General features: G+C 41.2%; 2 long non-coding RNA genes across 4 annotated transcripts in view; one reads left to right on the top strand and one right to left on the bottom strand.

Annotated features, from left to right (window-relative positions):
* Nucleotides 1–22,157, bottom strand: part of LOC310846493 — a 110,830-nt gene that overhangs the window by 58,135 nt on the left and 30,538 nt on the right. The gene's annotated exons all lie outside the window — the stretch shown is intronic.
* Nucleotides 5,695–17,684, top strand: LOC310846506. The gene is made up of 2 exons (XR_014565362.1): nt 5,695–8,702; nt 9,608–17,684. It is a non-coding gene; the product is annotated as an uncharacterized lncRNA (long non-coding RNA).

The following is a 22,157-nucleotide window of genomic DNA, read 5'->3' as shown; positions in this document are numbered from 1 at the left end:
TTCACCTTTCTCAGCAATCTTGTCATGTAACTGCTTCAACCAGGAACTTGCTATTCATTTCAGTTAAGGAAATGCCCCCTTAAAAAAATGCCACCCTGAGTATTTTTAAAAAGTTGCTAGGTATTTTTAATCAAGCATTGGTTTTTGATCTATGCACATATAACTCTGAGGGAGAAAACTCTGTAGATACCTAAGAAAAATAAAAAAGCAGCCTGCTTCCACATGGAGAATCCATTTATATTACTGACGTGTGTTAGAGTCTGCTAATCATGTTTGGTTGTCTCCCACCCCCCTCAGTGTAAATCTAGGTTGCATGGTGCATTGAAGTCATGAAGCTGAGTATATAGCCCATTTCTAGAAGGAGAACAATTTATTTGTGCCACATATGGTGGGAAGATAATGGGCACAAATTAGAAGTTGTTGTTCAATAGCAGAATCTTTGTGTCATGTTGCTTTTTTGCTAATGCTAAAAAGCTATTCTCCATTTACTATTTTATCTTGATTTTTCCCCCACTCAGGACCTACAAATATGGTCCATTTATAAAAGGTAAAGGTACCCCTGCCCGTATGGGCCAGTCTTGACAGACTCTGGGGTTGTGCGCCCATCTCACTTAAGAGGCCAGGGGCCAGCGCTGTCCGGAGACACTTCCGGGTCACGTGGCCAGCGTGACATCGCTGCTCTGGCGAGCCAGAGCCGCACACGGAAACGCCGTTTACCTTCCCGCTGGTAAGCGGTCCCTATTTATCTACTTGCACCCGGAGGTGCTTTTGAACTGCTAGGTTGGCAGGCGCTGGGACCGAGCAGCGGGAGCGCACCCCGCCGCAGGGATTCGAACCGCCGACCTTTCGATCGGCAAGTCCTAGGCGCTGAGGCTTTAACCCACAGCGCCACCTGCGTCCATGGTCCATTTATATTATGCCTTTATTTCCTTTTACATGTGCTTTTACATGTGCTATCTTATACAAATGGTGCCCTTAATGTGAGCTTCGTTCCCCACCTCAATTTAACTACCAGTTTGCCTTTACCCTTTGTGAGCATTTCTTAATAAGTGTTCGAAAAAGCAGCTTCACTCTAATGCAGAAAATTGTAAAAAAAGCAAAAAAATGCATTACTCATTTAGCTACGAATGCATTTTACAATGATTACCTAATTATCACACAAACAAAAGTGATCAGGTAGAAAAAGAGAGCGGAGGGGGGAGAAATGTCATGTATCTAAAACCACTGAAGATATAAAGCACAGTCAGAGGTTAGAAGGACCTGAGTGTATGAGGGGATAACAGATCACATATGGAATGCTACCTGTCAAGTAGTTTTCTGTGGCCCTTGACTAGGTAAATGGATTCCAATTCCTAAAATACAGGGCTTTGAACCCATACTATGAAATACAGCACTGTAGTTTGAATTGCACCACTGGGGCAAGCCCCTTGTGCTGTTTTCAGCAATATGCCCCCATCGTAATAAAATTAAATTTATTATTATCACCATCATCATCATTATAAATTTGTATACTGCCCTTCATCCATAGGTCTCATGGCAGTTCACAAAATACAAGATTAAAAAAAACCTAACAAAAACAAAACAAGCCAATAACAAACCAATCTTAGCTCCTAAAATAAGTTTACTTAAGGTCATTCATGTAAAGAAATTTTCCCATCTCATCTGAAGGATGACAGAAAGCACAATAATGATGTCTTTGGGTTTGGTTTGGTTTGGTTTGGTTTGCTTGCCTATATTCATGGTAATTTAACTTTCATCTAACAGGGGAACATGTGCCCCCCTACTAGGTGTTGTTGTATTCTAGTTCTTATCAAACACAGCCAGCATACAACTGCCATGGATGACGGGAGTTGTACTTCCACAACATCTGGAAAGCTACAGATTCACCATCCTTTCTCTAATTCATTCTTTTAACTTTATGTTTTTTATATTCTGGGTAAATCTTAGGGACAAGGTGCCGTCATCATCTCCTAGAATGTCGGACTTCACACTGTAAATGTTTTGGGGTTGTTTTTTTTAAAAAAAACAATACAGATACAATGTGACAAGAAGAGATGCAGAAGTTTTAAAACTACATTTGCTGGGAGATTTTTTATTTTTTTTAACAGAAAGAAGATCAAATTCAGTTCCTTGTTAATTAGGCAAAGAAAAAAAATTAGAGAATGAATTTGACATACCTTGTAATGTAATAGTGGTGTATTCCTGTAAGTACACCCTCAATACATCACAAAGCAGACAGAATGGGGCTACTTAAAAATATTGCAATGTAACCTGCACCTTTTAAAAATCCGTAGAAAGAAAACCAAAAGCTGGAATGTGTCTGCAAATAATTACGTGGTGGAGGGCAGAATGAGCTACTCCATTACAGTATATGAAATCTACATCTTTGCATATTTGTTAAGAGAACAGGTTTTGCATTTCCTTATGCATGTCAGGGCTCAGATTAAAAATTAAGCAGATATTAAAATTTCAGGCAACCTGAATTAAAAAAAGAAAGTGTTCCTAAATTTTTAATAGTTAAAATTTTAAGTAGCTCTTAATGAGCTGTAGGAAATTCTCAAAATGAATCTGAAGTTTAAATTTAATGGTAGACAGCCCAGTTGCGGCTTTGGGGTAAGATGTCATCAGATGCTTGTGTTTCCTAAAAGAGTGTCTTCGGTTTGGGTTTTTTAATAAGAAATGGCAAATAAAGACACAAATGTTTTCATCCATTCATCCATGAATGCTATTTTATTACTGCTAACAGGACAATATTCTCCACTGCACCTAAGGGTAGCAGGCTAGCAGGGCAGGCCATGTGATCCAGTTCTGTCCTTCAACACCTCACTGCCACTCTCCACCTCCAGCATCTGCCACCTAAGATGGCCACCTCACTCTGCCAAACAATGTGCCCTGGATCGTAATTTGCTTGCAAATTCATCCACCCTCAAGCCTAGGGCCCATTTAAAATGCACACAGACACATCAACAAAAACACCTGTAGCCACCTTGTAAGGAGTCAGAATATTAGTCCACCATATTCATATTCAGAAATAAGAAACTATGTAAGTGCCAAGCAGATCCTGTGAACCTTCCATTTTCGATCCCAACACCAAGTTTCACGGTCATCAGTCTGCTTTTTACATTTCCCCCAATTCTAGCTGAGTGTCTTAAAAGATGGCAGCTGAAAGGATCAGAATCTACCACTGTAATATGCCCCATTTCTTACCATATACAAGAGGACCTAATGAGTCCTGGGGGAATATGTGCCTTTTAGGACAGATGCAGCTTCACTGCAAAAAAACCCATGATGTTCTTGCTTTGCTTAGACAGGATTTCCCTGAATAGAATTTCGATGAGGTGGTGATGGGGTGGGGGAGACTATTATTTTAAATCAGTCACATAGATTTGATTCCAGATGTTTCTCCCTTGTCTCTGCTCAGCCTATATAATCCTAAATAAACATTTTATGTGCATATGGCAAAACTCAGCAGTATATATTAGAAAATAAAGAATTCATCAACCCACAGTTAATAGCTCCATAAATGTGCAATTGCCATCCTTCACAAAATGACAACGCATTAAAAGAGTGTGAGAATCTCAAGTCATTTCCAAAAGGAAATGGGCCCTATTGTGGCCCATTGGGAGTCACATGACAGCTCATGAATAGAGAACAATAAACTCTATTGTTTCTATTGTTCCCCAGTCTGTTTTCACATCCAAGGCTCAAGAAGAGCAAAATAATTGCCCCTCTCATTGTTCCTGTCCTAGCATTTTTCCCTTTCTTGAAGATCAATTCCTACTTTAAAAGCCACGGGTGGTTTCATGCACATGACACCCAAGTTTTGAAGCATGGCAGGTCGAGCAGTAATGAAGCTGGAAGCTAAGAAGTGTCTCCTCTTTTGTGGAGGCCCCATTCAGTGGTGGCTAATCTAATTTGACCGGCTTTGTTAATTTGCTGGAGTTGCTCTCACAGCTTTACCCAACGGCATTCAGGGAGAGTTAATAACATTTACCATTGGCAAAAAGTCATAAAGTGGTGAGAGGGACTAGGAGGCAGGGAGGGGAAGGAAGAGGGATTTGACAACATAAAACCATTTTGTTGGTGGGGGGCAACGAAAGGGGGGGGAACAGAGCCAGTCTTTAAGACGGAGTTAGATTTACAGTGCAATCAGAAAGACATAAGCACATTCCAGAGTTGTGTGGAATGTTATTTGGGCAGCATTTTCCTAGAGAAGCAAATGCAATTGCACTGCCAAGATCTCTGTTCTTATTTCCGAGCAAATCTTTTGAGTGCTTTCTGTTGAAGTATGTGGCAAGAGTGCACCCATCTTAGTGTCGAGTCTGTATCGGCTGCCGGCTTCCTTTCTCTGAGCTCCTGCTTTGTAATGCGATCATTTGGCACACTTGGGAAATTGTTCGAGATAAGATGCAGCCCCAGTGAAATAGACAATACATTGTATTTTTGCTTCCAGGGCATTTGGTATTTATGCTCACAATCAAAATAAAACCTGAGAGCTAACCCTTTCCCAAAATGAGCTTCTAGCAATCCAGGGCTTGTTTCTTTTAATGTTAGTCCAGCTTTTATGTTATGTTTCATTGACATCACCTCCACTGACATCTATGGAGCTGTGCAGATTCACACACACTCCAAACTGTACCCTATTCTTTCAAGTTTCTCCTACCCTGCAGAGTGAGAGGTTCCCCCCCCCCCATGCCTAACAGCAGCCACTGAAGATGATGATACAGGATGCGCCTTTAAACATTATCTGCCACCTTAAGCTAAAAAGTCAAATTAATGATGGATGTTTTAGACAGGATTCAAAGACAGCAGAATCTTATTTCCCAGAAGCTAGTGCCCCCAGCCCCATGTCAATTAAGCTTCATTTGTGGAGCCCTTCCCCCAAGTCCCTATATAACAACAAATCTTAACTGGTTGGCCTGCAGCCCAGTATGTCTCTTGATAAAATCAATATGCTAAATTATTCTGCCACCACTCTTTGCCTTCCCTGTTTTGGTCACTTTGACCACCACCACCACCATAAAGAATCTCCCTTATCTGCTCACATTCATCCTTTCAACAAATAGCTCCTTCTTTCTCAGAGCACTGCATTAATTTTTCCTCTTTCCACAAACTGAGATTTACTCCACACTCAAAGAAACCGTACAGTTTCTGAATATTCTGTTGCTAGCACATTCATCCCAAACAGAACGGCCAGTCATGGACCACTGGTTGTCCATAAGTTTCATTCAGGTGGTCTGAGGCATGTCCGCACTAAATATTCATATTGATTTTTAATTCTATTCTTATTGCTTCTTTTACTTCTTACTTCTTATTTTTGCATTACAAAATTCAATTTCATAGAATTCAAAGTTTAATATAATAAAATGAAATATGGGGATTTTATTTCCTATTTTGTATTTTATACAAAATGAATTGCAATCAAAATTTCAATTGCAATGAAAAGAAGCAATAAACAAGCAATTAAAAATATTGTGCAGCATCTACTACAGCGTATCACAGCAGCTACAGCGGGCAGGAAAACAAATCACTCAGTCATTTGCCAAGACCTCAGCAATTTTCAAATGGTCTATGGAGGGAGAAGTTTGGGAACCGCTAGGTCATAATGAACATCTCAGCCAAGAGTAGAGTGGGGACCCCTGGCTCTCAGGCCTTGCTCACCAAATAAAGAACTGCTATTTAAGAGACCCAATCAGCTCTGTTAAAATGGAAGTATACAAACCTTACCATGAGCAGTCAGTTGAGCTCTAATGCTTATTTTAATAATAATAAAAAGATTATTCACATTCAAATTACAATAAATAAGTGTATATGCCTATATTATTGCAAGGTATTTCACAGAATAATATTTTTTAGCTAATGTAGTCTGAAGCAATATCATAATGGATGTATGATGATTAAGGCCTATTTACTCTTGCATTTTCTGCAGGGATCAAATGGGGTCTGTAGCCCTTAATACTGATTCCATAACTGCTTACGTTTTAAAAGCTTTTTAAATCTCTTTGGGCTTCAAGTTATTTTATTACTCCATTTGATACTTCTAATACCCACAACTTTCCCTGGAGAAAACTGCCAGTTACGATATGCAGAATCTAAAATAAAAGGTTAATGCTATGAATGGATAAAAACAGTGGTCCGATTCAAAGTAGCCGTGTTGAGTGGATTGGCTCTCCCACTCTCCACGGTAATTCTGCAGTAGAAATCCCTGCTTGCCACTGCCACTTGCTCACCTACTCTGTCCGTGTGGTCCAGGGAGAAGGGAGCACCAGCAAACAAGGGGAGACAGCAGAAGGAAACCGCAGCTTCTTGCGTGCTCCTCTGCCCTTTTTCTCTGGGTAGCAGTGGAAACTAAGCCCAAAGGGAGAACAGTGAGTTATAGGGAGCAGCATCTCCCTCCATTCCTTGAGCACTACCCAAAACTTAAACCAGCATGAATTTGATTCTCGGCTGACTGTCATGCCAGTCTGTTGTTACAGATGTGCCCTGCTAGTGTCGCCAGACTTCACTATATCATCCCATTCATCAAAGTGGCTGTATACTTATTGCCACTGTTCGACACTAGAATGGACTGCCTTGGAAGGCTGTGGACTCTCCTCCATTGGAGGTTTTTAAGCAGGGGTCAGATGGCCACCTGTCATGGATGCTTTAGTTGAGATTCCCTTGTGATCCCTTTCCAACTCTACAGTTCTATATCTAGGTAGCAAGATGCATAAACAGCCATCACCCCCTCAAGATCCATCAGTCTCATTTTATAAAATATCCAACACAGAACTTCAGGGGGATTTTTGTGCTCATAGCAAAGCCTGAATGTCTCGGCTGGAACCTAAATTTAATCTACAAGTAAGCAGACTTGCTTAGATTCTTTGAACACCCCCCCCCCCTCAACATAATCACAATAGTTTCCATGATAGTTCTTCAGCTTTCATATGAGAGAAGCTATATATTTTCTTTCTTTCTTCACAAGCGCCATTAAGAAATGTGAAAGGTGATTTAGCATAAAGTGGGCTTCTTTTTAAATGTCAGCTCTTTGAAGCTGCCCAGAGGTCTGGAATGGAAGCAGTTCCTCCAGCAGAGATGGATTAGTGAACAGAGTGTAAAGTGGTCAAACATACCTGATATATGAAATTCATCACATTGCTCTTTTCCCTCATTTTACCATTGTCTAAGGTGTATGTGTGTGTGTGTGTGGATACCATTCTATATATAACTGTTTAACAGTGGCATGTTAAAATGTTTCACTGCGCTAACCATATTAAATGTACTGAGTAAATACAGTCAGTGTTTTTACTGCATTCAAGTTAATAAATGTATATCCATTGGTGTGATTAACCATATAAACAGGAGTTGTGGTGCGCAAATTGGTTTCTGCTTCCCGTAGGATGCCATTAGAGTAGCAACAGCAAAAGGGGGGGGAGGCACTGTTGCTTTCATTAGAATTAGAATAAATTTGTTTCTCTCTGTTCGCTTTGTTTCAGACACTGCATTGTGCATGAGTAATAACTTAATGCTTTACCTGCAATGCAATATTGGGGGATTCTGATGAATTAAACCAATATCCATTCAAATTAGAGCTTAGGAAAAATGCTCCCTTGTGATAATTACAAGGCAAGCCATTGTATACTCGTAAAATTTTGCTATTAGTTTGAGCTGATGCAATTCATGAGCCTATTGAAACAATTTTAGACCTATAAAGTTTAATTGTATTTCATTAGATGATATGATCCCAGGCATTTTTTCATCTTGATGGTGGTGGGAAGTCTGAATGTTGTGTCTGTGTGTGTTGTTCTGTTTCTTATGTCAGATTCCAACTTTGGGAATGGCCAATTACAGATCACTGTCTTTCCTCCTTATTACATCTCAGTCAGGAAAGCCTAACCCTATCCCCTCCTGCCACTGTTGTGACATACCGTATATACTTGAGTATAAGCTGACGTTTTCAGCACATTTTTTATGCTGAAAAAGCCCCCCTCGGCTTATATTTGAGTGAGAGTCCTTTCAGGCTGCTCCTTCCTCCTCCGCCGCCTTTGCCGCTGTCAGCGGCAGTGGAGGAGGAATGAGCAGCCCGAAAGCAGCCCTTTTGGGCTGCTTGTTCTTCCTCCACCACTGCCACCACCACCAGATTTGTGGTGCGATGAACCAGCTTATACTCGAGTCAATAAGTTTTCCCAGTTTTTTGTGGTAAAATTAGGTGCCTTGGCTTATATACAGGTCAGCTTATACTCAAGTATATACAGTAAATAGAGATCAATCATCTTGTTAGTGCTTCTGGCTAGCTCAAGGCCACACAACCATTAAGAGCTGTGGGTCATGTCTTCAGAAAACATGCAAGATGCAACATCAGCACCAACCCTTCTCCATCACTTCCCTGCTTCCCAAAGTACCTTGCCAAGCACTCCTGAACCATGTTAAATTTTATTCCTTTGTAAAAGAAATTAACTGACAAACCCTCTTTCATTAGGAGCCAAGGACTGAACCTTATGCTTGGTGCAGCACACAGAGAAGAGTTAGGATTCATTTGCAAACAAGAGCAGGTGAACTAGGAAACGGATAGGGAACCTTTGACCTTGAAGTCTAATTAGATCCTGCAGGGATCCACAGGGCCATTTTCTCCCAAACCACACCCTCCTTAATGTCGCCTGTGACATCAGGTGTGAGGCAGTTAAAGGCATGGCTGCCAACACTTTGTGGTCCATTTGCAGGCGGTTTAAAACTGATTGCAAAGGGAACTGAAACTGGTGTCTCTCAGCACCATAAAAAAAAACACCATTTGGAGTCCCTTTGCAAGCAGTTTCAATGCAAACTGCTTGCAAAGGGGCTATGTTGCTTATCTTATGGGCACTGATAGCCATCACTTTAAAGTCTGTTTCCAAGCTTTTCCTACTTCAGATGTGAGCCCTTTCAAGAAGTCACCAGACATCTTAATGATGCCAGGTGATTGACAGATGGGTGGCACTGCCCTTGAGGTGAAGGCGGGATCCAGCATCCAGTTTCTCACCCCAAGCTAGAATGTCAGCTGCTAAACTTTTCCTATACATTGCTTCAGGATGAGGGGACATTACCATAACCAATTTAATTTTCATCCAAGATGCCACAAGGATGATGTTTAATCTCAGAAATCTCAGAAACCATATTTCTGCAAAGCCACCAACCTTTAGATCTCTAACAGCCGCCCCTCTGCAGTGAAATCTTTCTCTGTAAAGCCTTCAGAGTTCAAGCTGCATTGGCTCTCAGTGTAGCAGCTGAGCAGATGTGCCTTTGAGTCCTTAGCCTAACTCTCACAGCCTACGCAATTTGCTCAGCATCTGACAACAACACCATCATATCCAGAAAGGCATTTTGGAATGCAACTTCTCCTAGACCCATGAAGGCACAAAGTGCCACATCAGTTACGTGAGATTCATTGATTGGACCAACCTTTGCCAACCATCCATATGTTTTGTATGACAACACTCATCAACACCCAGCTAGCATGGCCAATACCCGAATGATGTGAATTGCACTCTAAAGCAGCTGTAGGCCATCAGGTTGGGAAAGGTGGCTTTGGACTAAGTAGCAAGTGAACCTATGAGTCCCATTTACATTAAGAAGACTGGTCTTATCATTAAAGTTTTGCCAGTGCCATAGCAGACATCCAGATCATGCTTTGGTGTTTAATGCCACTAGTCAGGCTGTTTAAAAAACTGTCCTAGACCAAGGTTGGAGAATCTCTACTACAGCAATAGTAGAACTAGCCTAGGAAACAACCACATAGCTCTTCTTGCTATTTACCCTCCATGCTAAGCACACCTTCAGTTCAGGTTTTAATGATAACTAGACACACAAGAGTTCCCCATGGACTTTCAATAAAATAAACGGAGCAGGAAATCAATGATGGATACCTGTCTCTTTTTATCACACATTGAGCATTACAGTTGCAATATCTGCAGTGCCAATGCAAAACAGTTTAAACAATAATATGAAAACTTAGTTACTGTAGCAGAGATGCTATAGTTATCAACACTGTGAAAATCTGTCTAAACGCTACATATTGTGCTGTAGAGTTGCTATAGTTGCTGATATCTAAGGATGCCATCCTAACCACACCAACCTGGGAGGAAGCCCCATTGAATTCAATAGGGCTTACTTCTGCATATACATGTTTAGGATCGCACTGTAAATCATTACACTTTGGCTGCAATCGTATACAGCATTACTGAAGAGGAAGTCCCATTGAACTCACTAGGACTTACTTCTGCATAGAATGCATGTCTGCGGCTTTGAAGGTGGAAAGCGTTCAAGGCATAAGTAGCAGTGTAATAACAACATGGTGTTTGCAAACTGCACACACAGTAATAAATCATTTCACTGATGGAACGGGTGGTAAGAGAAAATTACGCTGTCCCCTAGCCCGCTGGTTACATCTTGCCATTGCTCAAAAGGAAGGAAGGGAGATTGACAGAAACATTTATAATACCATGCAGGATTATGTACCCTTCTTGACTTGTGAGTGTATCATTTACATAAGAAGGGAATCAGATAGCAGAAATTAAAGCGGAGAAAAATGACAAAAGTGTAAAACACAACATCCTCTTGGCAATTCTCCTAAGCCAGAGTCACTATTTAGATGCTATCGTTGGCAAGTCAAGCCATTTGTTTATGTCTTGTATTTTTCTTCATTTTTTAAAAAAAGAAATTTGGGCTGCTGGCACTGTAACATTATTTTGCCCAGACCTGCCATGCTCATGTTCATTCATAATTGTCAACAAAAATAACTTAATATGTATAGGCGATTATAATAAGAGTAAGTGCTATGTAGGAGGAATAATGTACGCTTCACTGTCAATGCACACATGTGGAATTAAGAAACATTACTCTGGTCAAACGTTAACACATTCTATGAGCACTTTTTAAAAACAGGTTTATAAAAAGTAGTGAAATAAGTGATGCGAACAGTATACTGAATGCAATCATATACAGGAAAGTTGAAGACCCAGAGATTTTATGAAAAAGATGCCCTATTGTTCAAAAGCATAAAAATAACTGTGCAATTCTGCATTTTTCCAGGTTTATAAAAATGGATTAGGAATGGTGAAGTTGTAATTTGAGCTACCTGCGACATGCTTTCTTTTTGCTTTTCTAACACAGCAGTCCTTTGCATGCCTACTCAGATGTAAGGTTCATTAAGTTCAACAGGGCTTCCTCCCAGGTAAGAGTATATAGGGATGTCCTTCTGATATGTCAGAAGAAGCCACAAGGGTAAACCCACCTGTTGTTTTGGACTACATCTCCCATCAGCTCTAGCCAGCATGGCCAATGGTTGAGCATTATGGGAGTTGTAGCCCACAACTACACTATGTTGGCTACCCCTGCTACTCACACTTACCTGAGACTAAGCCATCCTGAGTACCAAAAGTCTCCTTTCCAAGACAACGTGCTGTGTAATAGTAGTGGAGCCAACACAGAGCATTCTGGGAAAATGCTTATTGTTCCAAGATTTTAGTGATATTTTTTAATTGATTTAGGTGAGCAAATTAGGTGTGCCAATATTTTAAAAATGGGAGTTTAAAAGGAATACATGTAATGATCACAGATTCCTTACACATGTTGAGTGCTGTCATAGGCATGTCCGAGGCAACACTGCACATCACCAGAATGGAAGTTCCATGTGAACACCTGAGTGACTGTAGAGGATTAGAGAGGAATGATAAATGCTTATCTGGCATATCCCCAAATCTTAATCAGGCAGGTTTAGTAGTCATTAATGGAACAAGGATCCTAACACCCAGGAAGGATCAACAATGTCAAATCAAGAAAACTTTGCATGCTTCGTTTTTTAGCATAATGAGGCAAGTTCAAGAAAATGTGCATTGCTGCAATGACTGATTCATTTCCCCTTTTTAGAATAATTGACATAGGAATAGCTCCTAAGTGCAAAAACCCTATCTGGCTTATATAGCAGGCTTCATTAGCTTGCTGTTATATATACCATAAGGATACCTGTAGACATTGTGTGGTTCTGAAAGTGCTGCGAGGCAGAAATGCCTTGCAGCAAAAAATTGCCAGTGTACTATCACACGTGGGCTGCAATGGTTTCCAGTCTCCGGGGACTGGTTCACACAAGAGAACATTTCTGCAGGCTGCTGGAGTTCTGCCGCTGTATCTGTTTGGCAGCACCACCACATCCACTTGCCTATTAATCCTTCTCAGCAATGCCCAGGAAACTGGTGTTTCCTTGGAACTTCCTTGTTACTCTTCTCTGCTGCAGAAGAGGGCAAGTGGGTAAGCAGTGCACTGCTGCTTAGAGAGCTGCCGTGGAGTTCTCCACTTGCCTGTAGTAGCTGCAGAAAGTGACAGATGCTACAGGCAATCAGAAGATATAGGCATGGGGAACTTGTCCTCCCGATGTTGCCAAACTACAATTCCCATCATCCATGGCCATTGACTATATTCAGCAATGTCTGGCAGGCCAAAGGTTCCCTAACCATAATATATAGCCTGGCTGGTAGACCTTTCCTGGGTGAGCTGCCCTGTAATGTATAACTGAACAGCAAACTAAGAACTTTGACTCTGGCAGGGATATATCTTCTCAGGGCTAATGTGCCCCAGTCAGCAATTATGAAGTTCATCTTTAAAAGAGTGGTAGAAGTACCATGCATGTTTTGTACCCAACAAAAGCATATATGTTTTATAACCGGCAAAGCAAAAAAAAAATCAGCAGCCTAAACAATAGCAGGCGGGGGGGGGAGGAACCCACATCATTTCCTTAGTACAGTAACAGAAGCAACATTTGTGCTTTTGTTGTCATTAGTTGAATGGCTTTTTAATGGATAAAGCCATAGCCGGTATCTGATAATCAGGCTACTATCAAATGTCTCTTACCAAATGCTAATTTAAAAAGCATGTTCTTTCACTGTTAGCATAAAGTGTTTTATCTCCCCACAAAGATGGGAAAAGAGTGGAAATCTGCTTCTACGAGAAATTAACAGTATTTTCTCCTGGTTTTGCAACAGATTTTTATCAGCTTGAGAAATAGTGTCTCTATTCAAATCGGAATGAGCCAATACTGTTGATGTTTTCTAGATGTGGAAGAGCAGTCAGCCTTTCTTCTTCCTCTTGGATGACTAGTAAGGGGCATTATATGTGCCCTTACATTTAACTGTGCAGGGTTTTAAAAGGGTGCATGGGGAGAGGGATCTTTACCAGGACCGCTACAGTTGTGGAGGGGAAACGTAACCCTTTCTTCCCTTGCCACAGTCCTGAGGGAAATGCCTCATCTGAAGCTTGTACAATCATACCTCGGGTTGAAGTAGCTTCAGGTTAAGCATTTTCGGGTTGCGCTCTGTGGCGACCCGGAAGTAACAGAGCGTGTTATTTCCGGGTTTCGCTGCTCACGCATGCGCAGATGCTCAAAATGACATCACGCATGCGCGGAAGCGGCGAATCACGACCCACGCACACACAGACGCGGGTTGCGTTTGCTTCAGGATGCGAACGGGGCTCCAGAATGGATCCCGTTCGCATCCAGAGGTACCATTGTAGTTGCAATGACAACATTGGAGGATTATACACACAGTAAATACCAGCTTCAGATAAGATTTTCCTCTGGACCACAACAGGGGCAGGAAGGGTTAAATTCCCTCCCCACATCTGCTATGATCCTAATAATTATCAGCACCCTCCCCCTACTTGGTGCTATTTCCATTGGGTTGGGGAGCCCTGAACATTCATGCATTGATGCATTTAATGCCACATCTAGCTTGGCCCTGAGTTGGCACCTGGTGGTCATACAGAGCTGCAAGGGCCAGGAAGGAACACCTGGACATAAACCATGGGTGTTCCATTGCCAAAGCATTGCCTGTTGTTTTCCTCTAGAAATTTCAGGTCAGAAATCATGGTGCAGAATTCTTGCTCTTACAACTACTGACCATTTTTTTAAGTCTTTCCTACTGCTACACATTGGATCATTAACTTTCAAACATGATCTACATGGCCTGGTAATATTTTCAAGGCTGTGTGTTAGCACACTGTGCTATTGCAGAATTATCCCCCCCACCCCCCCACCACAAAGCTGATTGTTTCCTTGCAGCTCATAAGACAGCATGAGTGGTCGCAGGCTACAGGTGTGCATCTGCACTTATGGTAATTTTTCCCAGTACTCTACTGCCAGAGAAACTGCAGTACCCTCCCAATGATGTTGGATTCCAGGTCTTATCAGGCCCAGTCAGCATGGCCCGTGGTCAAGGATGATGGGAGTTGTACTGCAACAGCATCTGGAGGGCCAAAGGCTCCCCATTCCTAATCAAAAACTTCCTTCCAGACCAGTGTTGTATTGTGGGTGCAGTCTGCAACATGTTCTTGACACAAAAACAGTGCATTAGTGGTGGATTTGTTATGCTTCCGTCCGTTCTATGAGGCTTCCCCAATGTGACCACATTAATGCTCTCTGGAGGGGCTACAGCAGAACAAAAGTGGGACCAAAAAAATGGTATTAAAAAGTTATGAGCTTTCAGCAGGAAGTTACAGGATATGCAGTGACTGGGAATGAAGCAATGTGATCAAGCACAAACAATATTGAGAGGAGGACGGCCCTAACAGCCTCTGCAGCACAAATCAGCATGAATGTGAATAAAAAGGACGTTTGGAAGGACTCAAAGTCTCACATTGTTATTGTGGCTTCTTTAGATAGCCAGTGTCATCATCCACTTGGAAAGTTACTACCCCGTTGATAGGATTTAAAGTCCTTGAGTTTCTCAGTGAAGTCTGTAACAAGTAGTGCACCACCCTCTGCCGTGAACATCTTTTCTCTCATACTTTCCCTCAATCTGCAGGTTTCAATCCTGTGCCCGCTTACCTGAGAGTAAGTCCCACTGAACTTGGTGGGACTTACGTCTGAGTAAATAAGCTTAGGATCAAGTTACATACAGTAGAGATCACTGCATTTTCTGGTGCTGAAAGCAGCAATATCTTTTACAAAGCCCATGGCATCTGTTGGCTCATCCCACTTCCCTGCAACAGAGAGACATTAAAGCTCCTTCCCTCATCTATGTCTGCTCTACTAACTCACAGGCAGGATTTGAGCTTCATTGTTTCACCAAGGAAAAATCTCTGTACAGATTATGTTAATTCCACACACACACACACACACACCCTCAGCCTGCCAAGCACCCAAACGAATGGAGCTTCTTAGGATTGACATTCATATTACACACCCAGTGGACTGATTGACTTTCCGTGTTTGTACAGCACAGTTAGATCAACAGTTATAAGATGGATTGCTTCTCATTACAAATTCAGGATGTTCAATTAAACTGTATTAACACAGCAAACTGGGGATGTGCCTTTCTTCATACAGCTGCCTTCGGTTCAAGTTCGGACTTAGCCTTTCCTTTCGAGTCGCTGGGAAGCTTACCTAGGTTTTTACACTGCAAAATCCTTTGTGAGGGTTTTGTTGCTAATGATTTCATAGTGGCTGCTGCAACCCGGAATCTGGATATGCTTTGTATTGCACTGAGCCCTCAGTTACTGAGCTGGATTGCCAAGGCGCTGGTGTTTTGAATTGATTGTAGTTGCTGCCAGAAATGATGTGTGTTTAAGATATATTGTGTTTTCTCTTCTTCCAAGTCTGCTGCAGATGTAGGGAGACTAAGACAGAAGCAGGAAATATTGCTTATGAAATGCCCTTAGTGTTAATACCTCAAGCTTATATTTTAATTACTGCATTAATATTCTGGGATTTTGATGAGCAGCCAAAAAAAAAAAAAAAGCATTGCTTGGGGGGGGGGGGCTCGTTTTGGTGGTGCGCCATCTGTTCCTCATTTCATAGATATATTTTCATTAGTGGTCCTGTACAGAAGGTTTAGTGCATTATCGTATGATGAGACATATTAAAACAATAAATAATTCCTGCACGGTGCAGCTTAGAATTAAAAGGCCATTGTGACAACACAAACTGATTGATAACAATATATTTCTGAGCTAAATATAGCTCAGGGAAAAAAATTAAGACATTTCAGAACAAGTAATTGATGGGGTCTTCTCAGATGATTTATCAGGAAGTGTGAATCAATGCTGCTGTGTGCTTGTGGTGGAGCTGTTTTTATTGTGGTTCTTTGTAATGAACAATGAATCTCAGAAACAGATAAAACTGCCTCTCTATAGTAATTTCTATCTCACTGTAGTAATATTCAGTACTAAATTTTTGTCTGTAACCATGCATGCTGGAGGAGCCACGTGTTCACATATACAGATCCTCTGACCTTCTTGCATTGCAAATCTGTCTAACGTTCACCCAAAGCAAAGTACTGAATATAAAACTTGATCCTGCAAGTTATTGTGTGCATGGGAAGCCGACCTTTTGTGGCTTCTGCACTGTTATGGAGTCATCTCAAGGCTACCAATATGACAAATTTGAACCAGCTTCCATCAGGCTGACTTCTTCTCAGTGTAGCTGCACTTCTTTGAAGAGACAAGAACTCTCAGACAAAGAATTTTAAGCACCTGCACAAACCAAACTGTAGTTTCCACAGTACTTTGGGTCAGCCATGGCATTTAAATCAACTTGTGATTAAAATGAGGCTTCAGAATTTAGAACTTATGAGGAATGGATGTGCTTTGTGTTTCTGGAGGGTTCAAAAAAAAAATCTCCTCAGTTATTTCTCCCCCTGATTCTCTGCAACCTTTGAGGCATTTGGGGGCTTTTGGGAAGCCAAGTATCTGGACCTGATGGCTTCCCGCAGACCAAATACAAACCCTCCCTCTTCACTATGACTCTCTGCCAACCTGCTTGGCCTGCACCACAAATGCTTCCCCAACTGAAGACTGGAGAAAAATATGAAGCAATTCTTTCCAACTTAATTGAGCTTCGAGGAGATAAGGGAGGACTGGCTATTTTAGGAAGCAGATCCTATGAATTTTCCATTTTTCTGGTTTTCTTGTGGGTTTACTGTTCACTACTCAGACATCCATACTTCCTAGAGTTTGTTGTCCAAATAGCTGCCAGTCTCTTGCCTCTTGCCTTATGACTCACCTGTCACTCATCTCTAAGCTATGCCCTGAAAACTCCTCTTGCCAGTTCTCCACTCCAAAGATCCTCATTACAGTTCCGTCCACAGTCCTAATTGCTTTTAGTATAAATATCCCCACAAGTTCCTTCCCTGACTGGGCTCATAATACACCCACATAAGGTTTCTCACTCAGGTTAAAAACAGTGATGCAAGAGATATCATGGTCCTCCTTGCATTCACAGCTTCAGGATTGTGTCTATAATCATAAACAAGATGAAAACGACACATAATTGAACAGCATATTGAAATGTAATGGGAAAAGAGTAGCATGTTCTGAACCCTAGAGCATTTCTGTACGTAAATAAGTGTTTCATCTCTCCTGTTTCACCTACACTGTTAATGTTCCAGTGTGAAGTTAGCCCAAAGAACAAATGTAACCAATCACAAAGGCTGTCCAAGGCTGGGCCAATGCAAGAAAATAACTCTGGGTGCCCTTCTCATCTTTCCTGGTAAAACGTAATAGTGGAGGAAATTTGAGGCACAGTGACATCTTCTAAAACGCACTGACTGCAGAAGTCCTGTGAGGATGTACACTACTTTTAAGAAGAGCATCGATTTTAAGTCTACTTGCAATATTCTCCTATTTGTTGCTCAAGCCCCACTACCCCCTCAAAAGTGCAACAAAAACAGTGCTAAATAAACTGCTAAAAGGGCACCCTGCGTTGCCTGTACTACTCTGTAACTACAAATGGGACATCCCATAACCCCCTGACTAATATAGTTGGCTGCACTGTGGCAGCCATCCATTTGGAAGTATAAAGTCCAGCATCATCTTAGTAGACAATGACTGTATACATACCATGCATTTAAAGCACACGACTTCCCTGAAAGACTCTTGGGAACTGTAGTTTGTTCAGGGTGCTTAGCATTATGGCTTTTTAGGGGTACAGTACAGTTCCCAAGATTCTTTGTGGAGGGGTCCATGTGCTTTAAATGTGTGGTGTGCACAGAGTCAACGATTGGCAAACCTGCCTCTGCAGTGTTTCTACAGTTCCTGGTCTTCATTTCCAACGAATCTTTGTTTTGCAACCCTGTAAGAGAAGTGGACATTGCGTCCCCGTCTGCATCATTAAAGCATAGGAAGTTTCATATTCCATGTCTCTTCTGAGCCTCAGACAATGTAACTCCACTGGCTTAATGTAAGGCAATGGAGCCCAGCTAATTTACACCTTCTAATGATCTGGCTCAATAACTTCCAGAAAGAAAAGATATGTACTAGCCAGTGATAATGCGGTGTTGATGCCTCTCTGTGAATAGCAAGTTTCACATTACTAATTTTGAGACTAATGTCCAAATAATGACACTTTCTGATTATTTCAAGGGTGCTTACCCTTAATTATGAACTTTTGCTTTACTTCTGGAGTACGTCAAGCTTAATTACTTGTCGTTCTGGTATATCTTTTGTCAGTAAAAATGAACCAAGTGTAGATGAAATTGACAGAAAAAATTAATTCTTCACTGAGTGGGCAAAGGAAAAAAAGATATCAGATTGTACAGGATACTGTGATGATGTGAAGGAAGAGGTTTCTACTAAATATTTTTCTGGGGCCTCTTCTAGAGAACCTGTTCATTGAGAATGGGGGGGGGGGTTAGACATGTTGCTGGTTGGCCTGTGTCACTATTTATTGTGCATTCATTCATTCTTTCCTTTCTTTCTTTTTGGAAGTGGGCTTGTTGCACAAGAGCGCAGATCTACTTTAATTGTGCAACCTAAATTAGATGGTTATAACTGAATCGTTCCTGCAAAATTGTGACAGCCTAGAAGTGGTAGTATTGGATTACAGCTGCCCCCACTCACTCCTTCAGCTCAACAGCTGAAATGCTCTTGGATTTCCCCAGCGCAGCACTGCAATGGGCTAGTACAATCACATGCACACTATAATGGAGCTCTTCTGTACTAGCTCGTGTCTACGTTATATACCTTTGGTGAGCATGCTGAGCACCCTTCCGCATGGTCAGTAGTGAACGAACACACATACACACAACACTCACTCACAATCTTATGGTGGCAATTCTACTTAATAAACCTAAAGTCAATCTAAAACTTCAGTACCTAATAGACACATAGACAATCAGCTCAAGACATGGTAAAATTGATTCCTGGACAGTACCACTCCAGAATAAAGATGGGATAAATCACATGATTATATTTCTCCCCCCCCCCCCATAAAAAGTTCCTTGTACTTGGACATTTTAGTTTAACCTTCTCAGTGATAGGAATATCTCACTGAGATGTAGTATGTTTCACTGAGAGACAACTTTCTCACTAATGAAAATGATCTTGTTTTACAGATGGTGCAAAACGGCTGAGACATAGGAAATATAGTCCAGCCAGTCAGTCCAAGACTGATCTGGGCTTTGAACTTTAGATTCACAGGACCACATCTAAAAGAGTATCTACTAAACCATTCTGCCTGTCAATTTTTTTTGGGGGGGGTCCTTGGTTGGACTTCCTGTTTTGTAAATTTTACAGCTATAGGAGTTAAACTAAGATAATGCTAAAGCATTTACATTGATGACAACATAAAATCGGCATTAGCCACAATGACCTTCATCACTTCAGGGAGAACAGCTTAGCTCTCATGTGGCTTTCATTTATTGTCAATAGGGACATCATTATCCACTGCTGCAAACCAATCAACTATAACTTCCAGTTATCTTTTCTGATTCCAGCAGCTATAAGATTTACATATCTTCATATTTCACATGCTGCTTTTGTCCAGTCCATGTTGCCTTCATTGTTTCGGTCAATGGCGCTTTTTAAAAGAAACTGTACCAAATGAACAATCCTCTTAAGTTCTAATTCTTGTGATGATCAGGCCTCCTTTCAGTAACACCTATACTAAAAGTGACAGTGCTGTGTAGGGCAAAGATTTTGGGCAAGAAATGCAGAGCACTCATACAGTAGAACCAGCATTTCCAGTGAAAAAATGGTGGACCCCAAATTTCCCTACATTTAAAGATGGAGCTTCTCCATGTAAAATCACTTCTACAATATCATCCATGATGTCTGTGGATGAGCAATTTGGTTCTAAATTTGATAAAATACATTTTTAAAAACTCACCCCAATCCTTCTTGTAGTCGAAAAGAGTAACAAGTTGAGGATTAGAAAACGATACCCTTCTCCCATTAGATAGACAAGAGGATTCTTGTTTTTACCTTCCTGGGTAAATTACTTCCACTATTCTAGCACATCTGATTTTCAAAATGCATTGCATGAATGGTCATCATTATTGCTATTTAACTGATGGATGACTAAACGAGAGAACATTGTGATTTGCCTAAATCCACATTATCCCAACCTCATGGCCACCTGGCCCTTCCTGGTGAGTGACAGCAATGCTGCTGCCTGGAGACTAACACTGCAGCTCCATCTTGAGCCACTCCTGCTGAGGCCCAGTTGCTCTTGCTCTACCCAATGGACCTTAATAGCTCCCCAGTTGACTCTGCTTATTATCTACCCTGCAGAACATGGTATTTCTGGATCTTACACTGTAATATACTATGTGTGAGGGGAAATAATAGCTTCCTTTCATTGTGAACTGCACTTTATTATTAGGATTAATTTATAAAACGAGCTGTTATTGATGTTTCCTCCTTCGGACAGAGTAGCCTTTGTTGCCTCACCAAAACCTTCAAACCCATAATCAGAAAAAAAAGACTTTCAAGTTTGTTTTTTTACAATATGTAATGCAGACAACTGAGCAACTACTAGGAGAAATAGCCCAACTAAAAAATTCTTGTGTGACTGGGTTCTCTAGGAATGGGGGAGGACCATATTTCAGTGGTCAAGAATGTAAGCATGCACTTTGTATGTGGAAGGTCTCAGGTTCAATCCCTGGCATCACCAGTCAAAAGGGTCCAGTAGCAGACCAGCAGTGGGTGGTCCATTAGGGCAAAGGGGGAGGGGCCCCAACAACCTCAGTCAGTGCATGCAAACTCTAACCTGCCTTCTGCCATTGTAGAACTCAGAAAGGAGGAAGGAGATGGGAGCTAAACTAGCATAAGTCGCCTGCCTCTCATTGGCTCAACCTGTTTTTGAGTTCTCTGCTTTCCATCCCACCAGTCACAATGGGTGGCAGCCCGCAATGGCAGATGCCATGAAATGGCCTGACTGCTGTCCCTTGGAATAGGCAATACTGACCTAGAAAAGAAGAATTAACTGACCAGCATAAGGTCGCTTCTTATGTAGAAGTCTTGACGTACAGAAAAAGCCCAAATTCTGCAATAGCATGGTTTATTTTAGCCTAGATACACATTGTACATCTGATAAATTGTGAGTGCATTAATAAAAAGAAACTCCAGGTTTTTTTCCAGTCCAAGACTCTTCTTGGAGTCTTAGAATTCAAAGCTACTGATGTCTAGAATGCATTCTAGGCACAAGCACTATATATGCATATCCACAACCATGCATTCAGCAGAAAAGAACCTGGAATAATTGTTATCCTCTAATTACACAGTCACTGAACTAGAAGCCCTGCTTCATTCATAAGCATGCAGAAGGAAATGGAAGAAATCCACTCTTTTTAAACACTCTGATAGTAAGCACATCCTGGTGGTTAAAAGGTGCAACGGGTTACGCCTTAGGTAATCTTGAAGCATATGCTGAAGATCGATGGCACATTTTGCTGAAATTCTAAGCTTGCTTAACCCGGAAATAAACCTGATTGAAATCAATAGGACTTACTTCCAAAGAAACGTTTTTAGACTTAGGCTGCAAAACATAAAGTGTTAACTTTGCCCTGATGGTAAAGCTAATATAAATGTCAGTCTACAGTGATGGCTCTGTGTGCTTGCAAGCTTTGTACAGTGATTTCCACACTTCAGTGCATTTTAATGCTTAAGTTATAAATCATTAGCTCAAGTCATCATTGTTAACAAAACAGATGTGTTCGATTTTTATGCTGACTTTGCTGTAAAGTAAGTTGAGTCATAAACATATAGAGCATTTCTATTGACACGTTTAAAGCATTTGCCCTTTACACTGCATGGGCTTTGCTATTTAATTATGGGATGGTTTTAGCTGGACTGCAAAATGGAATCAGTGAGTAGTGAAACCTGCCTGTAATGTAATGTTGCACACTGTGAGATTTGGCAAGTATTACACAGTAGGG

The sequence above is a fragment of the Podarcis gaigeae genome (assembly GCF_964106915.1).
Source record: "Podarcis gaigeae genome assembly, chromosome: 6".
Classification (NCBI taxonomy): domain Eukaryota; kingdom Metazoa; phylum Chordata; class Lepidosauria; order Squamata; family Lacertidae; genus Podarcis; species Podarcis gaigeae.
Note: the sequence above shows the minus strand (reverse complement) of the source record. Positions and strands in the feature narration are given on the sequence as shown.